This window comes from Moschus berezovskii, chromosome 4 (assembly GCF_049115385.1).
Source record: "Moschus berezovskii isolate FMDL1 chromosome 4, NW_MosBer_1.0, whole genome shotgun sequence".
NCBI classification, from domain to species: domain Eukaryota; kingdom Metazoa; phylum Chordata; class Mammalia; order Artiodactyla; family Moschidae; genus Moschus; species Moschus berezovskii.
Genome location: NC_142463.1, coordinates 15,231,417 through 15,247,477, shown reverse-complemented (window position 1 = coordinate 15,247,477; position 16,061 = coordinate 15,231,417). Strand labels below are relative to the sequence as shown.

General features: G+C 43.5%; 1 protein-coding gene and 1 long non-coding RNA gene across 5 annotated transcripts in view; one reads left to right on the top strand and one right to left on the bottom strand.

Moving 5' to 3' along the window:
* Positions 1-11,447, bottom strand: part of NFYC (nuclear transcription factor Y subunit gamma) — a 67,767-nt gene extending 56,320 nt beyond the window's left edge. Inside the window, exon 1 of one of the 4 annotated variants that reach the window (XM_088835181.1) lies at positions 11,286-11,447. The gene's annotated coding sequence lies outside the window, so the exon portion shown is untranslated. The remainder of the gene's footprint in view (positions 1-11,285) is intronic. The other 3 variants (XM_055401722.2, XM_055401723.2, XM_055401721.2) reach the window with 3 other exon arrangements.
* A 27-nt stretch (positions 11,448-11,474) lies between these two features.
* Positions 11,475-14,023, top strand: LOC148777992 (uncharacterized). The gene is made up of 2 exons (XR_016037167.1): positions 11,475-11,666; positions 13,457-14,023. It is a non-coding gene; the product is annotated as an uncharacterized LOC148777992 (long non-coding RNA).
* The last annotated feature ends 2,038 nt before the right edge of the window (positions 14,024-16,061 follow it).

Sequence of the window (16,061 nt, the reverse complement as noted above, 5' to 3'; positions counted from 1 at the left end):
CAGTGGTCATGTATGCATGTGAGAGTTGGGACTATAAAGAAAGCTGAGCGCCGAAGAATTGATGCTTTTGAACTGTGGTGCTGGAGAAGACCCTTGAGAGTCCCTTGGACTGCAAGGAGATCCAACCAGTCCATCCTAAAGGAAATTAGTCCTGGGTGTTCACTGGAAAGACTGATGCCGAAGCTGAAACTCCAATATTTTGGCCACCTGATGCAAAGAGCTGACTCATTTGAAAAGACCCTGATGTTGGGAAAGACTGAAGGCAGGAGGAGAAAGGACGACTGAGGATGAGATGGTTAGATGGCATCACGGACTCAATGGACATGAGTTTGGGTAGACTCTGAGAGTTGGTGATGGACAGGGAGGCCTGGCGTGCTGCGGTTCATGGGGTCACAAAGAGTCAGACACGACTGAGCAACTGAACTGAACTGAACCTGGCAACAGTGTCAATGAAATAATAAGCAATAATGGGGATTGAGGGGAACTGGAGAGTGCACACCTCATCCCAAGGGACAGCTCCTGGGGAACTGCCCGGTGGTTCAGTGGTTAGGACTTGGCACTTTCACTTCCAGGGGCCCTGGGTTCGATCCCTGGTTGGGGAACTAAGATCCCACAAGCACAGCCAAAAAAGGGGGGAGGGGAGCAGTTACTACTCAGCTCCAACTGACGAGGGCCATGGAGGAATGCTGGTCCTTTGCAGTGACAGCTTCAGATTCAATAAAGGAAGCATAAGCCAGATCCTGGACACACAAAAAGTTGAAGCTAGCACAGCTCCTGATATAGCATCCTGAAGAATGACTAAAGAACCAGAGTCACAGCAGAAGCTGGTCTCAACCACCATGACAATTCCTGCTAAGGACAGGGTCGTGGTCAGTACCCCAGATGACTTGATCTTGGAGGTTACACTGTATTCCAGCAGAAGCAAAAATAGCAGCAAAGAAACTGGGCTCTTTGGCAGCCTGAACATTTTATTGATGGTGTCCTTAATTGAACCCTTTGGACAAGTAAGTAAACCCGGGGTCCCAGGAAATATCAGAGACAAGAACATCTAGAGAAAATGAACTTTTCATATGTTAAGATGGGCAAACAAAGCCATTTTCATTTGACTATTAAATTTGTTGTGTGCCTTATTATACACTAAGCTGACGAAGTGGATATATACAGCAGTTTTGCACTGATGCTGTTATATGTTATAGGTTTGTGGGATTGAGTTTTTTTTTAAAAGAACACCTTTAATCCAAGTAGCCAGAATCAAGCAGCATTAGTATTTTGGGTTATATACTTTCAAAAGCTTTTCTTATGTAAATGAGATATGAGGTTAACTTAATTTCCACAAATGAGATAATACCATACGAAAATACTATACAAACTGTTTTGTAATCTTTTCACTTAAATAATGTGAATAATTTCCCCTATCAAATAAAGACCTACATTCCTTATAATAATTAAATGACATTCCACTGAATGGATGTAATTTTTAATGAGTCCCATATTAGTGAATAATCTCAATGTCTTCAACTTTATTCTTAACCACTGGACCACCAGGAAAATCTTCAATTTTAAAATATTGTAAATAGCATCACAGAGAACATCCACTATGCCCATTCCTTGTGTCACTACCCTCATTATCTCTTCCAGAACCCTTGGAACGGCTTCGTAAGTAGTATTATTTTGTTTGGTTTAGAGAAAAAGAAAAAGGAAACCAGATTGTTTTAAATGATAAATCCTCACATTTTCAAGTTTAATTTTTTTTTTAAAAATTATAAGCAGATCAAAGAAAACTGAGGGCTGCCAGACTGTAACTGCTGACCCTTATTTTTCACCTGACTTGGTCCTGAAAAACTATTAGCTATTTTCCAAATCAAAATCACTTTCAAGTAAAAAAAAAAAAAAAAAGTATGTCAACACATTTTTCAAAAAATCTGACAGATGTTCTGAAGATAATCTCCAAAGAAGTCCCAGAAACATTCTGAGCAATGGTAACATCATTAGAATAACGAACATGGGCTGTTCAATAAATAAATGAATAAAATAAACCTAACAGATGAGACCATAAGTGGATTATAAATTCTCAATTATTTGTTTTTTAAAAATAAGTTATATTCTCCAAAGCATAAATGAAGACCACTGGATGGTAAACTATTCTAGAGAGACCAGTGGTTAATGATGCATGTAGAATAACAACACGGTGCCTGATGAACAGCAAGTGCTCAGAAAGATGGAGACTGCTTCTATTAATACTGCTACCGGCAATGGGACTAGATGATCTTTGAAATCACATAATCCCTAAGAGTCTGTGTTGGTTTGGAAACATATATGTTCCCAGAGAAGTCCTTTCCCACTACTGGCCCAGCTAGCCGATACAAAGGATTCATTTTTTATTCATAAATTCTTTATACCAGAACTGCTCAACTCCACACCAATCATAACATGAAATGCTGATCAAGCGTTCTCACAAATAGGGTTCCATGGCCCAATAAGTTTGAGAAACACTGCATACTGTATTCTTTCTCTTGAAGGGCTGTATATGAGCACAAACGTCCTCAATACTAATTATATATAAAAGAAATGCCTTTGGCCATTATTTTGTCAAGGATCCTTTTTTCACCCCCAGAGGATACTTACTAGCATTGTGTAAGAACTAATGTTCAATGGAACAGCTTGGGAAATGCTGCTCTAGGCCAACTTACAAATTTTAGTGGAATGAAAAGAAGACTACAGGCAAATCTATTCTGACCACCTTCCAAAACGGCTGGGAGTTTTACACACATTATGGCATTTCCCTTTTTCATGACAGTGACGCTAAATATCACCATAAATAGCAATCCTCTGCCTCTCAAATAATTGCCAACCAAATATGCTTTGCTTCTTAAATAGGCCCCAACTTTGTCATTTGATAATGAGCAAATTCTAAGCTACTTACCTTCAGGGTACAATAATAATTTTTGAGAGAGTTAAGAAACACAAAAATGTTCAGCTGTGCAGATAGCATGTACTTTCTTTTTTCTCTTTTAAATGGACAGATCATGCTACTGGTGAGGGGATATACTTTCTTAATACTTGGCAAAGAATCCCACTTCATACAGACATAGCAATGGAAAATTTGCAGCTCCTGAGGACAGGGTTAACAGTAATTAAGGACTTTGAATACCCTCAGTAACTCTAACAAATGTAAGCCAATGATAAGATATAAAATACTCTATACTCCAGTATAATTTCCTGTGAGTCACTGAAGCGCTTATTGAAGCACTGCTCAATATCACTATTTTAGCTTATATTCATGAATGTGTTTAAGAATAATTCTTGAATCTGATTTATAACAATATACTGTCAATTTTAAATGTAGGGTGTTCATTTAAATAGGATACCTTATGTACCTTGAACATGGAGATTTGAACCTTAATTTAAACCTTTTCTACTGGAAACATTCAAATGCAAAGGTTAGACTAGTCCTCTCTCTAAATTGCACCTTAAGTTTATCCATGAGAAAGTGCCCACTGTATAAAAGAAAGTACAATGGATTTAAATGAAACCTGCAGACAAGTAAGAACTTAAACCAAAATGGAAAATACAACTCCCATGCTGAAAATGAGCACAGAGGTACCCTCACTGCCATCAGGTGCATCGCAGCTAAAACATGGAGAAGTGTGGAAAGGGTAAATGCAGATGTAAACATGGAAAAGTAAAGAAAGCTGAACATGGAGACAATTAGAACAAGGAGAAGTAAAGAAAGCTGAGCACTAAAGAATTGATGCTTTTGAACTGTGGTGTTGGAGAAGACTCTCGAGAGTCCCTTGGACTGCAAGGAGATCCAACCAATCCATCCTAAAGGAAATCAGTCCTGAACATTCATTGGAAGGACTGATCCTGAAGCTGAAACTCCAATACTTTGGCCACCTGATGAGAAGAACTGACTCACTGGAAAAGACCCTGATGCTGGGAAAGACTGAAGGCAGGAGGAGAAGGGGACGACAAAGAATAAGATGACTAGATGGCATCACCGACTCGATGGACGTGAGTTTGAGCAAGCTCTGGGAGCTGGTGATGGACAGGGAAGCCTGGGGTGCTGCAGTCCATGGGGTCGCAGTGTCGGACACAACTGAATGACTGAACTGTGGAAAGAGTGCAGCAAATTTTGCAACCTGGCAAAAATTTCTGCAGGCAGGGAGATTTTTTTCCTGAACCATTCTACAATGTTGTCTTTCTGCTTACTTTAAAGAAAATGTTATCCAGGTGACTACAAATCAAGCTGACAGTCCTACTTCAACTATTTCTACAATCAGAAAAAATTTTAAATGAATATAATGCAAGTCTCTTTCTGGACATAATGATAAAACTAGTTGTTCTGATTTTAACAACCATTGCTTCTGCTGCTAAGTCACTTCAGTCGTGTCCGACTCTGTGTGACCCCATAGACGGAAGCCCACCAGGCTCCCCCATCCCTGGGATTCTCCAGGCAAGAACACTGGAGTGGGTTGCCATTTCCTTCTCCAACGTGTGAAAGTGAAAAGTGAAAGTGAAGTTGCTCAGTCGTGTCCGACCCTTAGCGACCCCACGGACTGCAGCCTACCAGGCTTCTCCATCCATGGGATTTTCTAGGCAATAGTACTGGAGTGGCTTGCCATTGCCTTCTCCGAAGGCAATTAACAACCGTTACTCTCTGGCAAATGGGAAGACATTTTCTTCTCAAAAGAACCATGACCACTCAGCACCTGGGGATTAACAGAGGGGATTAGGAGACAACCTAACACTGAAACAGGCTTCCCTGGTGGCTCAGAGGGTAAAGCGTCTGCCTGCAAGGTGGGAGACCTTGGTTCCATCCCTGGGTCAGGAAGATCCCCTGGAGAAGGAAATGGCAACCCACTCCAGTACTCTTGCCTGGAGAATCCCATGGATGGAGTAGCCTGGTAGGCTACAGCCCACGCGGTCACAAAGAGTCGATCCTACAATTTTGTGCATTCGTAAGTAATACTGACCTCACAGCGGTCCACTAGAAATCAGCTCCTAAATCACAGAGCACAACTAAATCAGACTATTTCTTTCATGTCAAATGGTTGACCCGCCCCGCCCCACCCCCACCATGTAGAAATCCTACTGTACATAACAGAGCAGATAACTACAAAGCCTCCTCATCATGGAAGCTCTAATTGGCTGTCAGGCAGATTTTACGCTATTAAAAGAAAGTGCTGTGTTCTCTCACTTATTAAGGCCCATCCAGTGACGGGCACCTACCATATGCTACTGTATTCATTTTTCATTAAGTACTCTGTAAGACAGGTATTACTATTAACCACTACTTTACATAGGAAGAAACTAAGGCTCAGACAGATTAAGAATCTGACCTCTAGTTCCGCAGAGGGTAAACACCTTACAGAGAAGAATTCTTTCCTAGGTCTGATTCCAAGGTCAGCAGCTACAGTGGCCCCTCCCAAAGGCACTCTTTGGCCAAAGTATTTTAAATCCATTTCCTCCTACAATTAATCTATTAATATTATGTTAGGTGTTTTGAGTCTCTGTGGGAAAACACTAAAATGACCTTGTAGCCTTCCTAACTAGTCACAGTGCACGCATGCAAAACCAAATAAACAAAATGAAAAGAGAGACTGTAAGACATAAGATAACTCACAAACAGTTTGCTTTGGGCACAAAAAATAGAATGGAAAAGAACAACTTGCTAGCTAAGGAATGTTCTTAGGTTGTATGCCTGAGGCTGGAATGAACCTCAAGAAGGTCATCTGTGACCTTAATAATGTTCTCTGCTACTCTCCCTCCTGTGACTGAGGCACACTTGTCAAAATACAGTAGGCTCCTTAAGAGTCATCTCTGCCATCAAATCAGTGCTTCCACAGGAGAGGGAACGCTGTCCAGCAGAATAAGCAGTGGCCTGGGAGACTTGGCTCTACCCTGCCATAGAAATGACCTTATCAAGGTCATCACACTTTTTAGGACTTTAGTGCAAAGGGGTGTGCCTGAAAGAACCAAAGGCCACTTCCTGAGCTAAAATGCAAGAGTTTTTCTTTTTCCCCTAATATTCTAAGGAGTCAAGAGAACACTTTATAAGAGTAAGGGCGCTACAAATTGTGTAAGAGTTACAGACTAGGACTTCCCTGGTGGTCCAGTGGTAGAGTCCGCCTGCCAATGCAGGGGACATGGGTTTGATCCCGGGTCTAGGAAGATTCCCCATGCCACGGGCCACCTAAGCCCTGCTCCACAACTACTAAAACTACTGAGCCTGTGCTCTGCAGCCCACAAGCCACAGCCTGCCAATGCAGGGGACATGGGTTTGATCCCGGGTCTAGGAAGATTCCCCATGCCATGGGTCACCTAAGCCCTGCTCCACAACTACTAAAATTACTGAGTCTGTGCTCTGCAGCCCAAAAGCCACAACGACTGAGCCTGCGTACCTAGAGCCCACACACGGCCTCTAGAGAGAAACGCTCTCATAGCAGCAAAAACAAATAATTTTGAAAAGTTTCAATTTAAAAAAAAAGTTACAGACTTAACTTAATCTGGTCTCTGCCACTTACTTGCTGTGTAATCTTGAACAAATTATTCAACCCTTCAGTTACTTATGTAAAAATTAGGATGGTAATAGTGTCTATCTCATACTATGTGAGGATAAAACATTATTTATACCCTTGTTGGTTCAATGTAAGCACTCAACAAAAGGTAGTAACCATGACATTCTTGAATTTTATTCATATGGCTTTAGTGGCTCAGTACCTCTGAATTAAGAAATTTCAAAACTGCCTCGAAAACACACCGACCATGGCTTATCTGGTGGCTCAGATGGTAAGAATCTGCCTGCCATGACGGAGACCCAAGTTTGATCCCTGGGTTGGGAAGATCCCCTGGAGAAGAGAATAGCAATCCACTTCCATATTCTTGCCTGAAGAATCCCATGGACAACGAAGTCTGGTGGGCTACAGTCCATGGGGTTGCAAAGACTTGGACATGACTGAGCAACTAAGCTGGAGAAGGAAATGGCAACCCACTCCAGTACTCCTGCCTGGAAAATCCCATGGATGGAGGAGCCTGGTAGGCTACAGTCCATGGGGTCACAGAGAGTCAGACATGACTGAGTGACTTCACTCACTTCATACTTTATCACTGGAGAAGGAACGGGCAACCCACTCCAGTGTTTTTGCCTGGAGAATCTCAGGGACAGAGGAGCCTGGCGGGCCATGGTCCATGGGGTCGCAGAGAGTTGGACACAACTGAAGTGACTGAGCACGCACGCACGAGCAACTAAGCACACAGCACACACTATGGCCCTGCGGTAAGAGACAGACAGGCTCCAGGTTGGACATTCACAATCATCCAGCCTCCTCTGTCCCTGGAGAAGGAAATGGCAACTCACTCCAGTACTCTTGCTGGAGAATTCCAAGGACAGAGGAGCCTGGTGGGCTACAGTCCATGGGATCACAAAGAGTCGGACAGGACTCTGTGACTTTCACTTTCAGCCTCCTCTTTGCATTTCCTGGAGCCCACCTCCTACCTCAGCCCCACATTTCACTTTGACTCCACTTCTCTGTAAATGGGGTAAGAAATCTTGAAGCTTTTCTAGTATGATGAATCAGTTTTGACCAAATGGGAAATGTGTAAGCAAATGCGGTAATGATTATTTGTCTTAAGGATTAAATAAAATGACACAGAAATAGTCTACGAAGTATTCCTGGAGAAGGAAATGGCAACCCACTCCAGTACTCTTGCCTGGAGAATTCCAAGGATACCAGGGCCCAATGGGCTACAGTCCATGGGGTCACAAAGAGTCGGATACGACTGAGCGACTAACACACACACACACACCAAGCATTAGAATGATTTCTGCTTAGAAGACAAAGCTGATGTTCACAAGGTTTTAGTACAAACTCAGACCTCCTGGGAGTTCAAGATTTCTAGGGTAGTTAATTCCAAATGATAACAAGGCCCAGCAGTTGGCCATGGGTTAATGTAGAATGTAGAGCTTCCCAGGTGGTGCTAGTGGTTAAAGAACCGGCCTCCCAATACAGGAGACTTGAGAGGCAGGTTTGATCCCTGGGTCAAGAAGATCCCCTGGAGGGCATGGCAACCCACTCCAGTATTCTTGCCTGGAGAATCCCATAGACAGGAGCCTGGCAGGTTACAGTCCACAAGGTCTCAAAGAGTCAAACACGACTGAAGTGACATATGCACGCGCGCACACACACACACAGACACACACACAATGTAGAATGTATGGAGGCTAATGCAGAAAGGTATACTGGTGTTGAAGAGCTACCACCAAGAAATGCTTGCTGAATAAAAATGATATATGTATATGCCTGTCTTTGTAACCTTGTCCACATTTGCTTATGGATGTCTTAACAGTCTTCATATCTGATTCACTTAATGACTAAGCAAATGAACCTGAGATGACCAATGTACACAACGCATGGCGTCCTATTTGCCCTCATACTTTTGACACCCAGCTTTCACACTGCAATGCCATTACAAGCATGAAGGAGGGGACCCCCACCTAATTATATAAGGCTTCCAATTCACTTGAAACCTCAATTTAAATGCTTCCTTGAAAAATTGGAATTGCAAATATTCTGTTGTATCCAGTTTTAATTTACATGTCATTGAGGATAAGCATATCCTACAAACACCCTTCTGAAGAAGGCACTAGGTCCCAGTGTTTGAAGACTAATATGCTAAAGAATGGTGATGTTGGAAAAAGTTCCCCAGTGAGCTCTTTACGCTATGTACTTGGTAGTTCCTCACTGCTTAGCATTAATCATTTCCATATATAGAAAGTCTATGGCAACAATATTTTGAAGCCCGGTTTTAAAGAATGCAAATTCTTAAACTTTCTGCACATATTTTCCCTATTACCTACCTGGGTTCAGAAAAACTCCAGCAGTTTACTATGTTACTCTCTCCCTTCACAACAGAAACCAAGGGATACAATTTAAACACTTAGTTGAAGAAACAATATTCTATATGGTTATCACTCTGTGGTCTGAACAGTACAACAAACTCTTATTGTAATTATTCAAAAACACACAATTTCTAATTCAAATTCTCCCACTCACTAAATCCCTAACATCCAGAAGTGAAGGAAAAATGATCCACTATGACATGTAAAAGTACCTGAGAGCTTTGACAAGTCAGGTTTATGCTGACAGCAAGACACAGCAGATAAGACTACAAGCTTTGACATCAGGCAACCTGGACTTTAATCCCAGCTCAACCACTGAGCAACACTGGAGAAGCTACTTAACCTCTCTGATCAATTTTCTCACCTGCAACATGAGGATGATAATGTCTACCTAACAGGAAATGCGTTAAATGTACTCCAAAATGTCAATCCCCTTCCTCTACGACTTTCCCCTTCTGTCTTGAAATTTTAGTTGCATTCACATAAAACTGAGAAATGTGAAAATCACAGGAGTTTCTTGAAAACGGAAATGTAATATCTATCTAAAGTTGAAAGAACCACCTAAAATAGACAAGGAAAAACAAATTATAAAAACAGAGGTTTAACAAATGTGTTTCCATGATCTCCAAACCTCAGGAGGAGCAAACGTAATACAATCCAAGTTACTACAATTCAAAGAAGAAGGAACGTACCCCCAACAAGCTGATTCTTAACAATTCTCAATTTTAAAAAAAGCTTTTTGAAATATGAACCACACAGAGTTGACAAACCCTGTTATATAAGACAAGATGCAAGATGCTATGCACTAGCTTATTTTCGCTCCGGGTTGCTTATGAAAAAAATTTTCTTTTAGTGTGTATGAGGGTGGGTGTGCTTTTTAGAAATATATAAAAGGAAATAAATGCACCAAGATCCAGGATCTGTCAAGCGCTCTTCCACTAAAGAGGAAGCTAACAATCTCCTTTCAAATAAACAATCGCCAAGTATCTGATATTTGCTAGAAAGAGTAGCTTTGGAAACTTGGAAACTGAGCCCTGATCTGTAACTTTCCTAGAGCAGTAAAACTACCCCTGTGTGTTAGTCACTCAGTTGCGCCGGACTCTTTGTGATCCCATGGACTGTAGCCCACCAAGCTCCTCTATCCATGGAATTCTCCAGGCAAGAATACTGGAGTGGGTTGCCATTCCCTTCTACAGGGGATCTTCTCAACCCAGGGATTGAACCTGGGTCTCCGTACTGCAGGCAGATTCTTTACCGTCGAAGCCACAAAACTTCGTATAGAACACCTAAAACTAGCAGCATGGTCCTGAGACCCCATCATCTATAACTACTCTCTTAATATAATTCCCAATTCTGAAAATGTTTCCCCAAATGCTTCTACTTTTTCACTCCTACAGATCTGTCACTATTAAATGCTGCGCCCCCTAGGCTGGGCATTCTGTTATTAAGAACAAGCACACCTATCCAAAAGATTGCCTCCCTCTCAGCTTGGATTTGTTTACTTCCTCCTCACACCATAACCACAGCCCTGATCTGGTAACTACGGACTCCAGGGTTTCACCAAAACCTGTGTTTCAGCACTGGCACTCTCTAGCAAAATTGCTGATCTTATCCTATTGTTCATCGGATATGTCTCGAGGACCCTGATGCCCTCTCTTTCTATACTATGCTCTCAGATTTGGCATCTGTGGACATCAGGGTCATTCCCTGTGTTATACTCCAAGTCTAGCACCCCTGGATCTCAAAGATCTTCTCAACCTGTACCTCAGATTTCAGCGTTTCCAAGCCTGGCACCCTTGTGGCTTACACGCCCCTATCCCAGGCCATGCACGTTCCACGGAGGGCACCTCTGGAATTTGGAGTGCCTCCCACTCCCAGCCACGCATAGGATACTCCTGAAGTACTTGCCAGACCATCACCCTCTCTCCCGGCATAAGGCCTCTAGGTGCGCCCCCAACCTCCACCCCACGCCTGCGCTGTAAGTGGTCCTCGCCCGGCAGCCCGAGACCGACACGCGTGCATCCCACAGCCTCTGACTCCCTGACAACCCCTAGGCCGCAGCCAGCGCGACCAATAACGTGCCAGGTCCGCGGCCTCCCCGCCACCGACCAATCACGAGCGAGCCCCCCCGCCGTCGCCTTCCGCCAATGGGAGAAAGCCCGCGGGCCGGGCCGACAAGGCGCACGGACCCCACGGGCGCGACAGCGGCGACAGCGGCGGGCCCAGGGAGAACACAACATGGCGGTGGGCAGGCCGGACCGAACTACAGCAGCAGCCACGGGAGGGAAGGGAGGTCCCCGCCGAAGGCGGGACGCGCCGCCCCGCCCCCACGGCTGCCGCTCGCCTCGCCCCCTCCCTCCCGCCGACGCTCCCGCACACTCACACGCCTCGGCTCAGAAGTCCAGGGACGAGCAGGAGCCGCCCCCGCGCTCCGGCAGAGTCGGGCAGTGCAGAGGCCTGGGCACGACGGAGGGGAGGGGGAAGCGTGCGTCACGGAGAACGGAGCGCGCGCTAAGCCGGGGTACAAACAAGATGGCGGCCACGCCGTTTGCACCTTCTCCCCCCGCTTCCCCTCCCCCTCCCTTGGCGCCTTGGCTCCTGGTGTCTTTAATGCGCAGAAGCTTAGTTGCTTGAAGTCTCGCGAGAATTGAGAAGGGCGACGACTTGGTGAGGCTTAAGCCATCTGACCCCGCCCCCTTTAGAGTCCAGAGGCATCTAGCGGGGTCCTAGATAGCGTATTAAGTCGTCGTGGACCTCTGCTATGGTACGCACGCTCTTGAGTTTTAGGGGAATAGATAGATTTTTATGGGTTGTTTGTTTTTTTTTTAATTTAGGAGGTAATGGAGCTGGAGGATGGAGGGCGGCATGGGGAATACCAGATTAAATGCGCCGTTAAAGACAGCTGCCAGTACCGTAAAAGGGGATTTAAGAACAGCACTTTCCTAGAATGGTCACCTTGTACCTTTACGTCTATATGCACATTGCTTTGGTCACTTGAATGCAGAATTAAAACTTCTTTAAAAACAATTGGAAACTGAACTGCAACCAGCATTCGTTTTCATACTTTACCGCTTTAATCTCCACAGCTACTTACTCCGAAGGTATTAGCTTTGTTTCTGTTTTACTGGTGATGAAGTTGAAGCGCCAAAATGTTAAGTAACTTAAAGAAGGCTCCACAGCTAGTTAGTGGGGAAACTCAGTTTGAATAGTCCCCAAGTCTGTATATAAATATATCAAATATGTACTGAGTAGAATCATCCACAATGAAACAGTGTGCACTAGGTTGCAAGCACAAATAAGACTGCTTTTGCTGGTGGTTACCTTGAAGTTTACAAATAACTTTTCTTAGACTTGTTTTGCAGGGGTCAACAATAAAATCAATGCGCTATTATTATTTCCTTCCTTTGAGTTTATGACCCTAGTGATAAAGTTGTTGAGAATAGTGGAATAAACCCTTGAGTTGAATTCAGGAAAAGTGTTTTCAAATCCAGCCTTAATAAATCTCATTTCATACACTCAATAAATATTTGATGAATAAATAAAACCTATGAACTAGTTACAAGACATTTGAGTTCACTAAGTCGTGTTGATTTCTTCATCTGTAAAGAGATCTAATTCCTATCTCGGAGTGTCAGGGATATTGAATGAAGCAGTTTAAGGGAGAGTGCTTTGCAAAAGTATTTCAAAGTAGTGATAATGATATTTTCAGACATGAGAAATGGCATAAAAATTAAAAACAGACTCAAGAAATAGTATGTTGAGATAAGCTTAGCTAATGGCGAAAAGCTAGGTAAGTTTACAAATATTTATTGAGCAATTTTTACATATACTATGCTTATGAAAGAGAAATAAAAATGTGCAGGGGGCAACACAAATTAGTATTATTAGTTATCATTATTAAATTTAAGTATTGACAGTAGATGGGCTTCCCTAGTGGCTCAGCAGTAAAGAATCTACCTGCCTATGCAGGAGTCATGGGATTGATCCCTGGGTGGGGAAGATCCCCTGGGAGAGAGCATGGCAACTCACTCCAGTATTCTTGCCTGGGAAATCCCATGGACAGAGGAGCCTAGTGGGCCACAGTCCATGGGGTCACAAAGAGTTGGACTCAATGACTAAGCAAACATTGACGGTATATAGGGGCTGTAGTCAATTTCCTTCTGGGAGCATGGAAATCAGGTTGCCCTCAGAATTAAACTAATAAAAATTTACATAGAAGAAATTATCCAAGGACGATAGTAAACATTAAATAACAGCAAGTGTTCAAGCGCTGATCTACCGGGTGTGACATCCAGGACGGGTCCTGGAGATACCTTCTATGCTTGATATTAAGCTTTCAGTTGCCAGTTTGTGGGTAGTAGGTCCCAGGGGAGGAGTTGTTAGGAGACTTGGAACTGCAGCTATTTACCAACTAGCTCGGAAGTGTTTCAGTATTTTAACAGTATTTATAACTGGTAACAGTCACACTAATACATACAGCCTGAGTGTTAGTCCTTACTATAGACTGTGGTTATCAATATTCTCTGCCCCTCCTTTGCTAAAACTCTCCCTCAGGGACTTCACTGGTGCTCCAGCAGTTGAGAATCTGCCTGTCAATGCAGGGGACACGGATTCCATCCCTGGTCCGGGAAGATCCCACATGCCACGGAGCAACTAAGCCTGGGTGCCACAACTAATGAGCCGGTGCTCTAGAGCCCATGCTTCACAAGAAGAGAAGCCAGCACAGTGAGAAGCTGGGAAACCGCAGCTAGAGAGTAGCCCCTGCCTGCCGCAACTAAAGAAAGCCCTTGTGCAGCCACGAAGACCCAGCACAGCCAATAAATAAGCAAAACCCTCCCTATCTGGCCTGTCCCTAGAAGGTTGTACTTCTCACCCTAATGTCGTCAAGCTTGACTTTGTTTTGATCAATGGAATGTGAGTAGAAATAGCTTGATCCACTTCATAGCAGAAATGTATGAGCCATCTCATGATTCCACCATATTTTTTTCTCGGTCATGAGAGGATCATGTTCCAAATAGGGCTACTTTTCCAGGTTTGGTCCCAGAATGAAGATGTGCAGAGCCACAGCTGACACACGTGACATGTAACGTGAGTGAGAAATAAACCTTTGTTATAAGCTACTGAGATTGTTTTAGTTGTTTGTTATTGCAGCCTAAACTGGCAGACACAGCTCTGAAACCCAGGTGACTCAGCGGTAAGAATCCACCTGCCAATGCAGGAGATTCAAGAGACTTAGATTCGATCCTGGAGTCTGAAAGATCCCCTGGAGGAGTAAATGGCAACCACTCCAGTATTCTTGCCTGGGAAATGGTAGAGGAACCTGGCGGGCTACAGTCGCAAACAGTGGGACATGACTGAGTGCACACAGACATATCACGTGCACACACACAGGGGTAAGCCAAGAGCTTATCTACAAACATGATCAAAAATAGACCAAACGCTGATCCAGTTCATATGAGAGGAATCTCAAGGCAGATACGATCGTAATTTAATAGGAGCCTAATTAATCTTGTCAGCCAACCATTCTGTACCGTATTTGGAGACTATTCTGTCAAACGATAGTTCTGTATCATATTTGGAGAGAGATTCTGTGAACTAAAGGGCTTAATCAGACATGACAACTGAAAACAAGGCAGAGACAAGCATTAACGTTGTCCCTCAGCCCTGTCTGTCAAACTGACCTGGGCATTAAGATTTTCTTGTCCATGTCATCCCTACAGTGGGTGAGTTATCTCTGGTGCCTCAGCTAAGAAATGCTTCTTAAGATCAATATGCTTTCCTGGTGTGATTCTGTGCTCACCCAGCAAATGTCCTGCCTCTGGGACAGAATTTAGTGATCTGCCACCTAGGGGATCCCAGTTCTCTTGATAATTGCATTTTTAATTGTAAATTACTAGATCCTGGTGTATGTTACTATCCATTTTTGTGAACTGAGAGATGGTTCCACTCTCTGCTTACTATTAAAACCTGGCTTCTGAGTTGGCAAGACCGAGGCCCAGTTCTGAGATGATGGTAGATTCCCTAAAGTGTTAAAACTATAGAGGGACCTCTCTAGAATACCTTAAGCTACACCCCTCTGTCTCATTGTATGGCATCTTTGATCTCAAAGAAGAGCAGTAAGTGCTATAGAAAGATATAATTCACATTTTGTGGGGGTTCAAAAAGGAAGAGATTACTTCCACTTAGTGTGAAACAATGGCAAGAATTCAGGAAAGATTTGTGAGGATGTGACATTTTTAAAATGTGCAGAATTATGGAAAGAACATGCCATGTATAGGTGGCCACTAGAGCACGTATAGGAAGCAGGGGATTGATGGAGGAGATATAGAAGATGACGAAAATGGAAGAAGCAACATCTGGAAAAATACATTTTGGTCAGATTAAGGCTCTTGGATTTTATTTTCTGCTAAGGAGACTTCATGATGTACTCTGCATATAAGTTAAATAAGCAGGGTGACAATATACAGCCTTGATGTACTCCTTTTTCTATTTGGAACCAGTCTGTTGTTCCATGTCCAGTTCTAACTGTTGCTTCCTGACCTGCATATAGGTTTCTCAAGAGGCAGGTCAGGTGGTCTGGGATTCCCATCTCTTTCAGAATTTTCCACAGTTTATTGTGATCCACACAGTCAAAGGCTTTCGCATAGTCAATAAAGCAGAAATAGAGGTTTTTCTGGAACTCTTTTTTCCATGATGTGAGAGTTGGACTGTGAAGAAAGCTGATCACCAAAGAATGGATGCTTTTGAACCGTGGTGTTGGAGAAGACTCTTGAGAGTCCCTTGGACTGCAAGAAGATCCAACCAGTCCATTCCAAGGGAGATCAGTCCTGGGTGTTCATTGGAAGGACTGATGCTAAGGCTGAAACCAATACTTTGGCCACCTCATGCGAAGAGTTGACTCACTGGAAAAGACTCTGATGCTGAGGGGGATTGGGGGTAGGAGGAGAAGGGGACGACAGAGAATGAGATGGCTGGATGGCATCACTGACTCGATGGACATGAGTTTGAGTGAACTCTGGGAGTTGGTAATGGACAGGGAGGCCTGGCATGCTGTGATTCATGGGGTCGCAAAGAGTCGGACATGACTGCGCGACTGAATTGAACTGAAGGAGACTTAGTGGTAGAAGTCTTGTTGTTTTTATTTAGTTTTACCATTTTA